General features: G+C 38.7%; 1 long non-coding RNA gene across 1 annotated transcript; it reads right to left on the reverse strand.

Moving 5' to 3' along the window:
• Positions 1-1,777: 1,777 nt before the first annotated feature.
• Positions 1,778-8,717, reverse strand: LOC120589073 (uncharacterized). The gene is made up of 2 exons (XR_005649377.1): positions 8,651-8,717; positions 1,778-3,101 (listed from the first exon to the last, which is right to left on the reverse strand). It is a non-coding gene; the product is annotated as an uncharacterized LOC120589073 (long non-coding RNA).
• Between the last annotated feature and the right edge of the window lie 6,559 nt (positions 8,718-15,276).

A 15,276-nucleotide genomic window follows, 5' to 3' on the forward strand; every position in this document is an offset into this window, starting at 1 on the left:
CATATTATTTGAGGTTAGGATTAGTAACTATAGTTTAGCCTGAGACAAGATTTTTAAAAAATCAGCTGTCCTCTTTCAAATAATCAAACTCCGTTTACAGCTTGTACAACATATTAAAAATGAGGAGAAAGGCCAGAAGACAAAACTGATGTTCATTAATGATCTTCGAACTATTATACACTTGTCATGGTCTCAGTTAAAGGGGCATTGTGCCTCCCTAAGGGATAGAATATAAAACTCCGTGAACTGTGCACCTTAGAAATTGGGAAGCAGAAGAGGAAAGGCGTGTGGTGGCCAAAGGCTGGTGTCAGGGATCCGGTGGGAAGACGCTTCTGTAAATGTCTTCAGAGCTGTGTCTTTGTCTGTGGCTAGAGCAGCATTATTATGGCCTCACTAACCAACCTCCTTTGGAGTCAAGACCGTTTTTTCTCTGGTAAACGTTCTATAAAATATTTTTGTTGTGTGTTAATATTTGGGAAAGTTGTTTTTGTCAATGTCAGGCTGTCTAGGCTTTGCTGAGGGAAGAAAAGGCATTTTTTAATAACTTTTTTATTAAAAATTATTGGGGTGATATCGATCAACAAAATCCAATGTTTCAAGTGTTCAACAGTGTGTTATATATATATTGCCTTATATGTTCACCACCCGTAGTTAAATTTTTTCCATCACCACAAATTTGACCCCTTTTACTCTGATCTACCTCCCCCATCCCCCACTTCCCTCAGGTAACCACTAATCCGCTGTCCATGTCTATGAGTCTCTGTTTGTTATGTTTGTTTGTTGCTGTTAGGTTTAAATGAGTGATATCATGTGGTTTTCAACTTTTTCTGTCTGGCTTATTTTGCTTAGCATGATTATCTTAAGGTCCATTCATGTTGTCACAAATGACAGTATTTCATCTCTTCTTATAGTTGTGTAATATTCTATCTTATATATGTACCACAGCTTTTTTATCCAATCACCTATTGTAGAGTGCTTCAGTTGCTTCTATGTCCTGGTCACGTGAATAGTGCTGCTATGAACATCAGTGTGCATATGTCTTTTCAGATAAATGTTTTCAAGAGAAAAGGCATTTGTTGTTGTTGTTGTTGTTGTTGTTGTTGTTGTTCTTTGTCTAAGATTTAACCAGGGGTTTAAAAGAAGAAGAGTTGGGTTTTATGGTAGTCAGAATAATTGGAATTCTTAAAGGAAAAACAGAATTCTGTAGGCCAGAGGGGTAAGGCAGAGTGGCGGCTGCCTGTACACTTCCCTTGGTTTACTTGGAGATTTTCTTCTGGAGCTCATCTCTGATGAAGCCATGAAGTTTTCATTACTATTTCAAACAAGAGAGTCAGTTCCTGTCCAAGATGCTCGATAAATATTCTCTAATTGATTGCTGATAAGTGTCTTTGACCATTCCAAATGGATTAGCTCTGCTTGAAGTGAGAGCCATATGGAACTCTCGTCCAAGATGACTACTGACTGGCTCTCATGCAGCCCAGAATGACTGTGAAGCACGTTCGTTCTTCTTGTTTTGATAAACCATGGGCTCCCAATGCCTTTGACGTTTGTGCCCTGGCCTCCTTCACTGAATGTTAGGCACTTCATTTGAATGTGAGAGGACTCTATATCTGAGGAGAAAGGCTGTGTTATTTTTCATGCTTCCACATGCTTTCTCCAAGGGCCCATCCTTATTTTATCCACACTCTTCATCCACTCTGCTGGCTTCCTCTCTTCTCACTGTGAAGAATAGAACCTGAAGTGGCAGAGCACTTAAACCAAGATAGTCAAGGGGGACTTTGAGGAGCATGAAACTTTATTTAGTACTCAGTGGGGACTTACAGTCCTGGGGGAGAGAGCAGGAAAAGAACCCAGACCAGAAAGGCCACCTCTCCTCACTCTTTTTTGGAAGTGCTGTAGGTTGTAGCCTTTTGGCTTCAGGAATCAAGTCTGCATTCTAATAAGGACAGTAATGCTGAGACATTTTTCTTATTACTATTTTTTAAATTCATTTTTCAGTTATACTGAGATAACTTGTTTTTTAAGATAAGGTTTTCCCTACCTCTTTGGGAAGAAGCCAGGGAAAAGGAACCATCTTCAATTGGGTTACTATTCCCTGATTTCAGATTGTAATAAACTTTTGGAAGCTAAACGCAAACATAGTTAAAAGGCTAGACTATTTTGATAAATTTAAAAAATAAAATTTGAAAGCCCACCATGAAGAGACAGACACTATTATACACATGTCATGTAAATCCTTCTAGATATTTTTTCCCAAGCAAATATATACACACACATGTATTTTAAAAATAGATTCACACTAATTGCTCTGCCATCTGGGTTTAGTTTTGTTTAGGTTTTCGTTTTTCAACATTACCCTGTGTAGCTCTTCCCTGTCAATAAATATAGATATACACAAACATTTGTAATGGTTTCATGTATTTGATTCAGGATGGTTTCTATTATGCATGTATCATTGTTTCAGTACTGAATTTGAGCAAAGCTGCAGTCATTAATATTAATTATTTTGCCTAATTGTATGTTTAAATTAGGACTCATGTTTTTTTGGGAACAGTATTCATATTAATATTTTGGGCAAAGAGCTCTGGCTTTTGGCCTAGAATATTTCTTAATGTAACTCAAATATCGTTACATATCACTTGAGACCACCTTGTCACTCATGAATTTACGTAAAACTGGACTCTACCTCTTAAGAGTTGAAACAGTTCAGTCTTTCTCACAACTTCTACACCTTCCTTTTGCTTTCCTTGGGATCTATTTCTGAGCCCATAGATTCTTCAGTGTGCCATCTTGAGTCACATTTGGACATAAAGTTGAACGTAGAGCCTTGCCCTTTCTCTATTTTCCACAATCAATTCTTGTGTTTCATGGTGTTTAACTGACGATTTGAGGAGTTGTAGAAAAAAATCCCATAGTGCAACACACAGCCTTTCACAAGCCTCTCTGCTGACACCTCCCAAAGCCCATTTGCTAGATGAATGATCTTCTCCACTGCATGTTGACCTTGCCATGAACACAGACCACCTGCCCGCAACTCTCACTCTGCTTCCAGCAGGGGAGCGATTCAATGTAATCAGTTTGTCCAATGGAGTCCCAGGATTCTGGAGGATGAAAATAGCACAGTTGTATATTCGTTTGGGTTGATTTTAATAGAATTAATACACATTTTGATATTCCATTCAAATAAACTTATTCACTTAACAGAGTTATGCACTTTGGAGCAAGAAATAGCTTCAAAGGATGGAGGTCGGTTTTCTCATTTTGTAGTGTGAGAAAGTAGGGCCTAGAGGCCTAATAATCCCAGCCACATTCAGCTCCTTGAGGACAAAGCCCTGCCCAGAATTCCAGGTTCCTGGCTTCTGACTCTACTGCTTCACATCATTAGGAAACAAACAAACAAATAAACAAACAAACAGGAGCCCTTTCCCCTTTATCCCTTGTCCTAATTCTTTTCGGTCAGAAGACTTCAGGACTAAAAGAAGCAGATGGAAGAGAGTTTAGACTTAAAAAAAAAAAGACATCCATTAAAGGAGGTAAGTTTTCCTAGAAGAAAACTTAGACAGTAAACTCTTTGCTATTGCTCCTAGTAACATTTTTTTTCAGATATATCTCCTCAGACAAGGAAAACGAAAGAAAAAATAGATGAGACTAAATCAAACTAAAAAAGATTTTGCACAGCAAAGGAAACATTAACAAAATGAAAAGACAATCTAATGAATGGGAGAAGATATTCACCAAGATACATCTGATAAGGATTAATACCAAAATTTATTTAAAAAACTCATACGATTCAACACCAAAAACAAACAATCTAACTAAAAAATGGGCAAAAGACTTGAATAGACTTTCTCTAAAGAGGACATACAGATGGCCAATAGACATATGAAAAGATGCTCAAGGTCACTAATCATCAGAGAAATGCAAATTAAAATATAATGAGATATCACCTCACACCTGGTCAGAATGGCCATTATCAAGAAATTTAAAAACAATAAATGTTAGCAAGGATGTGGAGAAAAGGGAACCCTCATCATTGTTGGTGGGATTGCAAATTGGTTCACCTACTATGGAAAACAGTTTGGAGGTTTCTCAAAAAATTAAAAACAGAACTACCTTATGACCCAGCAATTCCACTTTTGGGTAATTATTTGAAGAAATCCAAAACAGTAATTCTAAAAGGCACCCCTATGTTCACTACAGTGCTATTTACAATAGCCAGGATATGGAAGCAGCCTAACTGCCCACCAATAGATAATTAGATAAAGAAGAAGTGGTATATATTTACAATGGAATATTACTCGGCCATAAAAAATGAAATCTTACCATTTGTGACAACATGGATGGACATAGAGAGAATTATGCTAAATAAAATAAGACAGAAAGAGAAAAATAAATACCACCTGATCTCACTTATGTGTGGACTCTAAAGAACAAGATAAACAACAACAACAACAAAAAGAGAAACAGATTTATAGATACAGAGAACAAACTGATGGTTGCCAGATGAGAAGGGGATTGGGAGGCTAGGTAAAAAAAGTGAAGGGATTAAGAAGTATAAATTGGTAGTTACAAAATAGTCACAGAAATATAAAGTACAGCCTAAGGTATATAGTCAATAATATTGTAATAACTAGGTATAGTGCCAGGTAGGTACTAGACTAATCAGGGGGATCACTTCATAAATTATATAAATGTCTAACCATTTTGCTTTATACCTGAAACTAATACAAAATAATATTGAATGTCAACTGTAATTGAAAAAAAAGATTAAGGAAAAAAATTAAAATATCTGCGAAGTACAATAAAATGAGTTATACCTGTAATAAAAAAGCAAACAATAAGAGCAAAGATAATTTTAAAAAATAAAAAATAATTTTTAAAAAGATAATGAGTTTTTAAAAACCAGTGGAGTAAACTATTAGCGTTCAAACTAAGAAATCTAACATTGTTGCTGTGATTTTTCTTCAGATTGTCTCATAAATCTGCGTAAGCCATTGTGACCAAAAGGATGACCTCAATTTGGAGGACCCTGGCTTGGGACCCAAGATTTTGAAGATTTGTTCCAGGAATTGCCCTCTGACTTTTTGTACAATCCTTGGGAATTACCTTAACCTTTTTGTGACCTGATCCTCTCTAGAAAGGGAGATAATATTACTTGTCTTAATTCAAAGCCTTAAAAAAAAAATCTATGAGAGTCTCAGGGGCAAGCCGTGTTTTTTGTCTAGAAGGAAAAATGATACTTCACCCCTTCAGCAACATTTAGTTAATTATCTGAGATAAACAAATGCAATTAAGCTTATTTTTGTGTGTGTTTAGTACTTTTTGGTTGAACAAAATAGAATTATCCCGATGATGTTTTACCTTTAACTTTGTTTCATCTTGGAACCTTATAGATCATGTCTCACAGGAAAAATTGCCCTTGGAAAAGGAAATTGGAAATTACTGTTGACTCTTGAACAACAGGATTTGAACTATGTGAGTTCATTTATATTTGGATTTTTTCAATAAATAAAGTAAATGTATTTTCTTTATGATTTTCTTAATAACATTTTCTTTTCTCTAGCTTTCTTTGTTGTAAGAATACAGTACATAACACATACAACATACAAAATATGTGTTAATAAACTGTTTATGTTATCGGTAAGGCTTCCGGTCAATGGTAGGCTACCAGTAGTTAAGTTTTGGGGGGTCAAAAGTTACACACTGATTTTTCACTTGCACGGACGTTTGATACCCCTAACCCCTACATTGTTCGTGAGTCAACTGTATAGACGAATTTAGCCATCTCTTTTGCAAACTGTTCTGAAGTGTGCCTGGAACCTCTCTCTCCTTTGTGCTTGTAACAGAGTGTACAGCAATCCCTGGCTACTGATATACAGGCCCACAAGCCAGTCAGAGTGTTATTAACTTATTTACAAGTCAACATGCTAATGACTCAAGCTCTACAGCCTCAGCTTTCATCTCTCCAGTGAGGTTTTTTTTTGTTTTTTTTTTTTGCTGGAATTCTGCCTGCTGGGTCTCCACTTGAGTACTCCGCAGCCAACTCTGTCTCAAAATGTCCTGATCAGGGCTCATCATTATTTTCCCCTTCTCTCATATCAGGTTGCCCTCTGCCCCAGTTCTTCATCCAAGCTTGATATTCATTCCAGACCATCTCTTGCCCAGAATTTTCAATTAGAAAATCTTCTCAATATATCTAGTCTTTCTCTTCTTCTTTCCTATATCATTGCCTTAGTTCAGTTCCTTATCATTTCTCATTTGAACCACTGCTAATTATTGATCTAACAATTTTTTTTTTAAGAATATGCTGAAGGCCAGGCACTATTCTAGGAACTTAGGATACTATAAGCAAGCAAAATATACAAAGATCCCTATCCTTGAAGGATTTACCTTCTAGTGGAGGAAACAAGAAAGCAGATAATAAGAACACAATAAATGGGTAAAATATATAGCAAGTTAAAATATAATCATTGCTATAGAAAAACAGAAGTAGAGCAGGGTGGTGGGAGAGACTGAGGTGGGGAGACTGCAGGTGGCCATTTTAAACGGAGTGATCGAGTGAGCCTTTTTGGGAAGATAACATTTGAGCAAAATGTGAAGGCAACAAGCCATGCAGTTACCTGGAGAAGCATTCCAGGCTGAGGGAAAGGGTCCCAACACGGGAACGTGGCTGGTGTGTTCTGGAAGTAGCAAGAAGACCAGGGCAGTTGGAGCGGAGGAAGCTGGGAGGTGGCCGGAAACGAGCTCAGAGACTGTGATAGGAACTTTCGTTTTTCCTGAGTGTGAGCAGGAGTCATTGCTGGGCCTTGAGCAGAAGAACGATGAGATCTGATATAAGCATTAAAGGGGTCACCTTGGCTGCTGCATAGAGAGCAGATGTAGGGAAACCAGGAGAAAAATAGAGACCAGGTAGGAGGCTGCGGCAATAACGCAGGTGAGAAACGCTGGTAGACAGGGTGGTGGTAGTGGACCTGGCGAGAAAAGGCAGATTCTGGACATAATTTGAAGGTAAAGCCAATGGAATTTCTGGAAGAACTATAAAAACGACTGGGTCATGGTGAGAGAAGTCAGGATCAGGATTTAAATGACCCGAGTGGTGTACCTGCCTCTGGGTTCTCTCTGCCCAGCAACCCCTCCTTGAAATCCATCCTCCTGACAAAGCAAACTTCCTTACCTGTGAACCTGATCCCGTCACTCCTAACCGAAGAGCTTTGGCAGCTCCCCTTTACCTACAGCCCCTTCATTTACTATAGGAGGCCTTTTGCAATATGGCCATGCCTTTATTCTCCAATTTCATTTCGTACTGCTAGATACTGATAGATCTTATAACAATTTCAAACTGCCCACAGGGGCCTGCACTCACCATGTTGGATCGTGATTCTGGGTCTTAGATAATGCTGGTTCACGTTTTCTGACTTTGCTCCTGAAACCCTCTTCTCCATGATGTGCCTGATGGATGGGAACACAATTTCCAGTCCAACCTCAGACACTTCTTCTAGAAGGTGAGGTGAGTGCCCTCCTGTGTGTACTCGTGGCTTCCCGTGCATACCCTCCCTGATGATCATCGTGTAATGCTGAACTGTCTGCCCTTTTGTAACTGAATATAAGCCTCTGCTCCTCCTCCTCTGCAAGAACTTGGCACTTTACCAAGCACATAAATAAGGGTTCGGTAAGTGTTCGATGCTCTGATTTGAAATCTCAGAAGCTGGGTTTGCATAAATCTAAATTAAGCCAAATTCCTCCTCAGTCCATAGGTCTCCTGACCAAATCCCAGGAGACAGAACTACCTTTCATCGCTGAAGACCTGAAGAGGTCAGATGAAGCGAGTACCTCATGTAGCTGACAACTTTCTATCTGGCTTGATTCAGGTTCTCTCTGCATTACTTCAGTCAACCTGGGTTCTAAGCAGTCCCTCTAGCACCTTGGGTGTTCTGTAATAAGCCATCTATGTTTTACAGTATTTCTCTCCTGAATATAAGAAAACAAAAGCACAAGCAACATTTTCTCTTTGCAGTACTAGTGACCACTGTGTGCAAGGTTAGTATAACGGTGAAAATCCCAGCCCAGGAGGAGTAGCAAAGGGACATCTCAGCGAGGCTGACACAGGCCCAGGACAGTCTTAAAGGAACAGATGGGCCATTTGGTAAGCTTTCTATTCAAAGAAAATCAGGAACAGAATAAAAAGAGCTTTCGGACGCAGATGCTAAATGAAACAGAGCAGATGTAGAACACATCAAGCTGGGCCTTTTGGGAGGTGAAAAAAATGAAATGAGAACCCAAACAAGGCATTCCTCCCACAGTGAAATAAAGACACCGATGCTACTTTACACGGTCTGTGTAGCTCTCACTACAGGGTTTCTGGGATTCCAGCCAGGTGCGCAGGGCCACGGCCTGGGCAGCTGGTCGGTGCCAAGACCATTTGCTAAAACACAATGGTGCCCCAGCCTGTTACCCAGACAGCCCAGCAAATGTGCTTGGGGGAGCAGAGCCTCAGAGTGGCTACAGCAGCGGCAGCTGGGCAACCTCACGTTCTTGGGAAGGATAGAAGTATTGCGGGGAGAATAGGGGGGAGGTCTTGGCAAGGGCAGTGGGTTTGGGGCTTTAAAGAATCTCAAATGCCCCGTGACTCTCTAAGTCTTTGGTAAATTACCTTTTATATTAGCTTTGTTAAGCCTCAGCAGCATGGAATTGTCTCTTCAAGACTCAGCCATCTGTTCCTCTCCTGTCTATAATTCTGACTACAAACAACAACAAAAAAAACAAGTTTAATTTCAGCAAAAGATTTTTATTTTCGTTAAAAGAAAATGAGAATGGAAATGGTGAGGAGGAAATGAATGAGGATGAGAGTTTCAGAGAGAGTTACATAAAAAAGTGGGTATTTCTGAAGCAGAAAAGGTGGTGCCTATCCCTGACAATGTACATTATTAATTTCTTGGTGACTGGAGTTAGGACTATTAGCACATTAGACAGCACATTGTTGAATAGTCAATAAATATGTATTAAGCTACTTATAAATGCATGAGACTGGGCAAGCTGCTATGAAAGAAAAAATACTTTTTAGGAAGAGTCTCTGCACTTAAAGGACACAGGATTAAAAATTTAAATCACAACTTAAGAGAAAGCTCAGCTCAAGAAATATTACATGAGAGTTGTATGGTATAGGCCAGAAATCCTGTTATTTGTTGGGATGTGGGTGCAAGCGCCATGAGCTGAAGACTTGCAAGGAAGCAAAGGGAATTTAGAGAGATGGAGAACACCCACAGAAGCACCAAGGTCATCTTCCTACCCAAACAGAAATCTCTTCCACAGCATACAACTTCTTTTAAAATATTTTTGGTAATAGGCATCCATTTACCTCACAAATCGATTACTTTTATTTTGAGGGATTTGTTTTCTCTAGAAAATTCTCCCCAACATAGATCTGAGAGCTAGCTTTCTTTAACTTCTTTATTTCTCCCTTCCAGACAAAAGAGTTTTGTCTAATCCCTCTTCAGACTTGAAGAAAACCACCAGCAGTTCCCGAGTCCACTCCTCTCCAATCATCCTTCCCTCTTCCCCCACATGACTCAATCCGTCATCCTCTGGCCGCTTTCTAGTCAGAGGATGCTCCTGCTCAAAGGCGGCACCCATCCCTGAGCCCAGCACTCCAGATGTGTTCAGGTTAAAGATCCAATCACCATAATGTATCATTTTCTGAACACAATTCACCTGTAGCTGAATGTTTCCTTGGGTTTCAGCCACCACATTGTATGGCAAATAAGCAGAAAAATTGTAATCGCTCAAAAACCCTTTTGTCTTTTCCACATAAATTTGCCGCTAAGCCAGGTGTCCCCTGCTTGAGCTGAATGTCAGGGATGGGCGATTTGGAGAGGAGGCGAAGGCATTCTGGTTGAGAGGAGAAGCTTGGGCAATAAGGGTGTTCAGGGAACACTGAGGAACCAGATATCAAAATTGACTTTGATGCTATAGTAATTAAAACAATTTTCTATCAGCTTGGATATAGAACCAAACAAAATAGAGAAACAGATCCACAGAAATGAAAGATTTGTTAAAGATTTCCTTTCAAATAAGTGGGGCAAGTATGGACTATTTAATTTGTGGTATGATATTAGAAATTTGTGTATCCATTTGTCTAAGATGATGATTTAATGTTTTATCTCTTATTATACATCCAAATTAATTTCAGATATGTTAAATATCTTGATATTATATAAATATAAACATTATATTATATAAGTATCATATATATGCATAAAGACAGCTTTTTAACTATGGGAAAAATCTTCATTAAAAAAACTAAGAGGCAAAGAAGTTATTTAAAATGTTCTATGTAGCAGAAGGCACTAGTTTTTCTAAGTGTTAAATGATCCAGTCTCCCTGGTACTCACCAAGAAGGATATTAGATCTCTAGCTTGTGAAAGATTTGGGCTATAAAAAGAGAGGATGACTTTCTTAAGAGAAAAAAAATAGGTAGCATTCTGCAAAGTATTATAAATATATCAAATATTATTTTTATTTAAACTTTTCAGATTGCAAGTCTGTTTATAACTAAATGCTACTAAGAATATCCATATATGTAAATATAAATGTATTATATGTATGTATATACAGATCTATACATACATAAAAAATATATATGTACCTATATAATTATATATTTGGCAGTTAAGTGTCAGAGGCCTCCAAGTCCTCTGTGTCCTATCACGTTTACGTATAATACCCAGATTCTCTAAATCTTATCCAAATATTTCTTTCAAGAAAGCTGCTACCTGGCTCAGTGCAGCTGATAAACTTGGGGGAAGTCTTGGAGATATAGCAAAGAACTTCATATAAAAGATGATGAGCGTTTTTTTGAGGAATGGAAGGGAAGATTCTAGGCATGTGGTAGAACCTCAGAAAAAGGTTACTGAGTGAATGAATGATTGAATGAGCAAACGAATGAAGAGACAATAGTTGAATGGCTTTTTAAGCTTTTGGTCTTAAAGTGGGTAAGAACTCATCATAAGGCCTTGAGAAAAAAATTGACATCACAACCTCAATCCTACAGGCATATGACAAAATTGACATTTTGACTCCTTTTATTGTCTGGTTCACTTGTTGTTTTTGTCAAGCTCTGAGACAATATAGTACAAGCTGCAATTCACCTAGGGAGGAGTCAGTTGCTTTATGTCTAAAATGACCCTTATTTTACGCACAGAGGCAATTGCTAGTGAAACTTATAAATTGAACAAGAAGAAATCATGATTTATGATCATATAAATAATTTGATTTTGTCTCGTAGTGTCCTGTTATAACACTTGCCCCCAGGATAAGAACTTGACTACCTCTCCCTGTTTTGTCACTCTTAGGTAAAAGAAAGTCTTTCAATCACTGAAACACACAGTATAATTTCAATAATTTAACGTGTCTAGTCTCAGATAATAAACTTCAAACTTGAATTAAACCTTGCCTCCCCAGCTGGGACCTACTTTGTGCTGCCTGACTGTGTGAGTTGAGTGGGGTCTCTTTAGTGGGGTCTCTTTCCTTTTTGCCTACCTGATGATGGTCCCTTCCTCCCCACCCTTCCATCTCCCACCCCCAGTTTGCCAACCAGGATCCGAGCTGGGAGAGAACCAGGAGGCAGGGGCATTGGAAAGCTTTTGCTCAGCTGGCACTATAGATATTTGAAATTGACTCTTTCATAAGCCATTTCATGAGTTTAGAAATTCCCTAGCTTTGTACCTATGACTGCAATTTCTGAAGTCTGGGCAATGGTGCTTCATACGCTGGCTCCTCCTGGCTCAGCTCTTGCTTTTCGTTTTGTTTTGTTCTGTTTTTTTCTTACTGGTTCATATCACTCTGAATCCCTCCATTGATCTTCTCCTCCTTCAGGTAGGCCTCTACCTGGATTTTTTTTTAAAGCAGCACCTGGTATTTCTAGGTGGTCTCCCATCCAAGTACTAACCAGCCCCGACCCTGCTTAGCTTCTGAGATCAGACGAGATCGGGCATGTTCAGGGTGTCATGGCCATAGACTCTGTCTGTATTTTAAATGGATCCAAGATAACTCCTTTTCTCCTAGGCCCTCTTCTGTTCTACAGGAAAACAAGCATTCTCTGTTCAGAGACCATTGGGTGCCATTTTGGAGGCTGACTACCACAGAAAACAAGTTAAACAGATGAATCTTTCCAAAATTCTTGTCTTGGCTTTGCCCAGGCAGACTCTGGAAGTTCAGGGCAATCCCAAGCCAGCAACTCTTCTTCACAAAGTGCCTTACAGTTTGCTAGCACATCTCACTTGACTTCCAGATTTCCTGGGGAGAGCCAGACATCTGTCTATTTTGCTTTCCAGCGACAGAGAATGCATTTCAAGCTCTCAAAACAATTTCATTTAAGCAACTCTCACTGGTCTCCTTTAGATAGGACTCATAGCAATAAATTTCTCTCTCCATCAAACCCTCCTCACATATTCTCTCCAATTTCCCTCTCTCTTGACCTTTTTATATCTCTGATCTGCAGAAATAGCCCCTGGGTGAGAAGCTCAAGACTCGTGTAACCAGTTTTCAGATATTTCCTTTAAAAATCCAATGTTTCTCTGTCTCACAACTAATTTTGGTATAGGGTACTTTTCTTACTGCTTTGCCTGAATATTTCAATTCAATGTATTTTTATACTAGTTGATCTAATGTTACTTTTTGTCCCAGGTGGATGGCTCTGATTCTATGGCTATCTGGAGACCTCAGTGGGAAAATCGACTTGTTAATCTTAATATAAATGTATAAAAAGCCACAAGACAAGGATTATAGAAAGATTTATCTGTTTGATTTGTTTTCGGTGGTAGCCAGCCTCCAAAATGGCCCCCAATGATCTCTGCCACCTGGTATTCACTATACCAGGGTTGGTCCGTGTGACCACTAGGGTAAAGAGAAATGATGGAATGCTACTTCCAAGATTAGGTTATAAAATACTTTGGCTTCTATCTTGCTTGTTTGTTTGTTTGTTTGTTTGTTTGTTTTTTATGTAGCTATTTTCTCTAGGGGGAGGCATGCCTTGAACAGCTCCACAGAGTACCACATAGGAAGGAACGTAGACCCAACGGCACTTCTCAACAACGGACGAGGGAGTGAACTTGGAAGTGGCTCCTCCAGCCTCAGTCAACAATTCAAAGACTGCAGCTCCAGCTGACTGCTGGACTACAGCTTAATGAGAGATCCTGAACTAGGAACACCCAGAATCTTGAACTTCAGAAACTATGAAATATAATGTTTGTTGTTTTAAGCTCTAGGTTTTTTTTAAAAAAATCTTAACTTCTCCTTTTCACCTTCTCAAGATATTAAATTGCTAGGTTTTGGGATACTTTTTAGGCAACAATAGATCTATACTGTCTATAAACAGTTGGACCAACAGATTTTTCCATTTGCAAAATTTTTTCACTCAGATTATTACATTTATCGACGTAACTAAATCACTCACTTTATATTCTGAAGTCCATTATAAAAATAAAATGCACACACATTAGAGAATATTTTGTCAAAGTATTACAGGAAATTTTTTAAAAAAACAAGCAGACTAATTAGGTATAATTCAAATATGATTTAACCTATAGATTTTGATTACCACATATTTTTTCAGAAATATTCGTATTGTATAAATAAGATACATCTGTAAAATCATAGCTTAGGGATTCAGACAGAACTTGAGGGAGTCATATGAATTTTCATGCTTGTTCTGGGCAGCTCTTCAACCTACCACTTCCACGCATAGCACATTGATTTATAGTTTAACAATCTCTAGAAAAGGAAATGGATGTGGGTTGAGAAGCTATGGCGAAAAGAAGCAGTATTTTGCCATTTTGCAGTCAGAAAGTCCTTAAAAGTAACTAGATTATTTCACATTCAAAATGTTCATTGGTCTTAATTTTCATTATCTTCTCTATGGGTTAAGTGAGGTGGACAACATTCAGCATCTGGAGAACTAAGACAGAGACTAGAGAAAGAGGCTTTCAAAAGATAGTGTAACTAACATGGGAAAGGAGAAAGATGGCTGACCTAGACCTCACCTAAGAGACTGTGGGTTTTGCTCTGAACACAGGGACCTGAGAACTTCATATTTCATGTTTCATATTTTATCAGTACTAAAGCAGCTGGAAATGTCAGTCCAAAAATAAAATGTGTGAAGAGGTGGGGGCTGGATATAGAATATATCGTCTCATCATTAGCAAGTAGACAAATACCAAGTGCTATATGGGAAATAGAACATGGCTCATCGGACCAAAAATTATCTTCCAGAAGCAATTCTTGGGGTGAGTAGGAGAAAATACACACAAGCTCCCCTTCCACCTTCTACTCTCTCTCCTGCAATAGAATCTGAATTCAGAATATATCTCCCCTTCACATTTCTGCCTACCTACTTCACCTCCTAGAAGGTTTTGGGTGTAAGGCTGCCTTCATTTCCACTACGGGAGTGAGATGCTATATAGTAAACAGTCCTGTCTGTGTCAGGGTTCTATCTGACAGTCAAGCATGAGCAGTCTCTGGAATAGTCTCTTCTGGACTAGTACAGCCTGCCCTCAGTCTTCCTATGCAGTTAATAGAAGGGCAAGTGCTGGGACAGCCGTTAGCACTCACTCACATGTTAGGTCTGTGAACCCCATCTTCCTCCTTATCTGAAAGACAGTTTGTACATGAACACAGGGAACTGTAAGGTGTGCTCAGGAATACTCAGCTATCTCAGGTACACTCAGGTATACTCAGGTTGCATGATACCTTCCCATGTTTCTCAAATTGAGCTTTTTCAATTCAAAGGGATACTTTGAGATTATATCTGAAATATAGAATAAAAAAATTTAAAACCATATGACCATATATACTAAATAGTTAAATACAGAGTATCAGATATGTATTTTACACCCATATATATGAATCGAGTTTACAAGGATGAATCCTGAGTTCAGAATCCATATTCCCTTCTCTTTTCTCTCTTTTTCTTTGATCCTCTTAGTCTTCTTTGGCCCTCTTCTTATCACCAGATGATCATCGGTGATCTTGTTTCTTGCTATGCCCTCTTCTATTGTAAATGTGTTGTTGGACTCTCCCTAGACTTCCTTTACAAATCTCAAATCTCTTTGTTTATTTATCAGTTTGTACCTGGTTCTCAGATCCCCTGTAACCAATACACAGCCCTGATTTGAGACTTACTGTTCTACCCAAAGCTGAATAGTTAACATGTCTTTCATTCTCATTTATGAATAAGCTAGATCTATTTATTTGCCCCAGTGCCCTTTCTGAGTTTTGGAACCA

The sequence above is a fragment of the Pteropus medius genome, unplaced genomic scaffold, assembly GCF_902729225.1.
Source record: "Pteropus medius unplaced genomic scaffold, Ma_sr-lr_union100, whole genome shotgun sequence".
NCBI lineage: Eukaryota > Metazoa > Chordata > Mammalia > Chiroptera > Pteropodidae > Pteropus > Pteropus medius.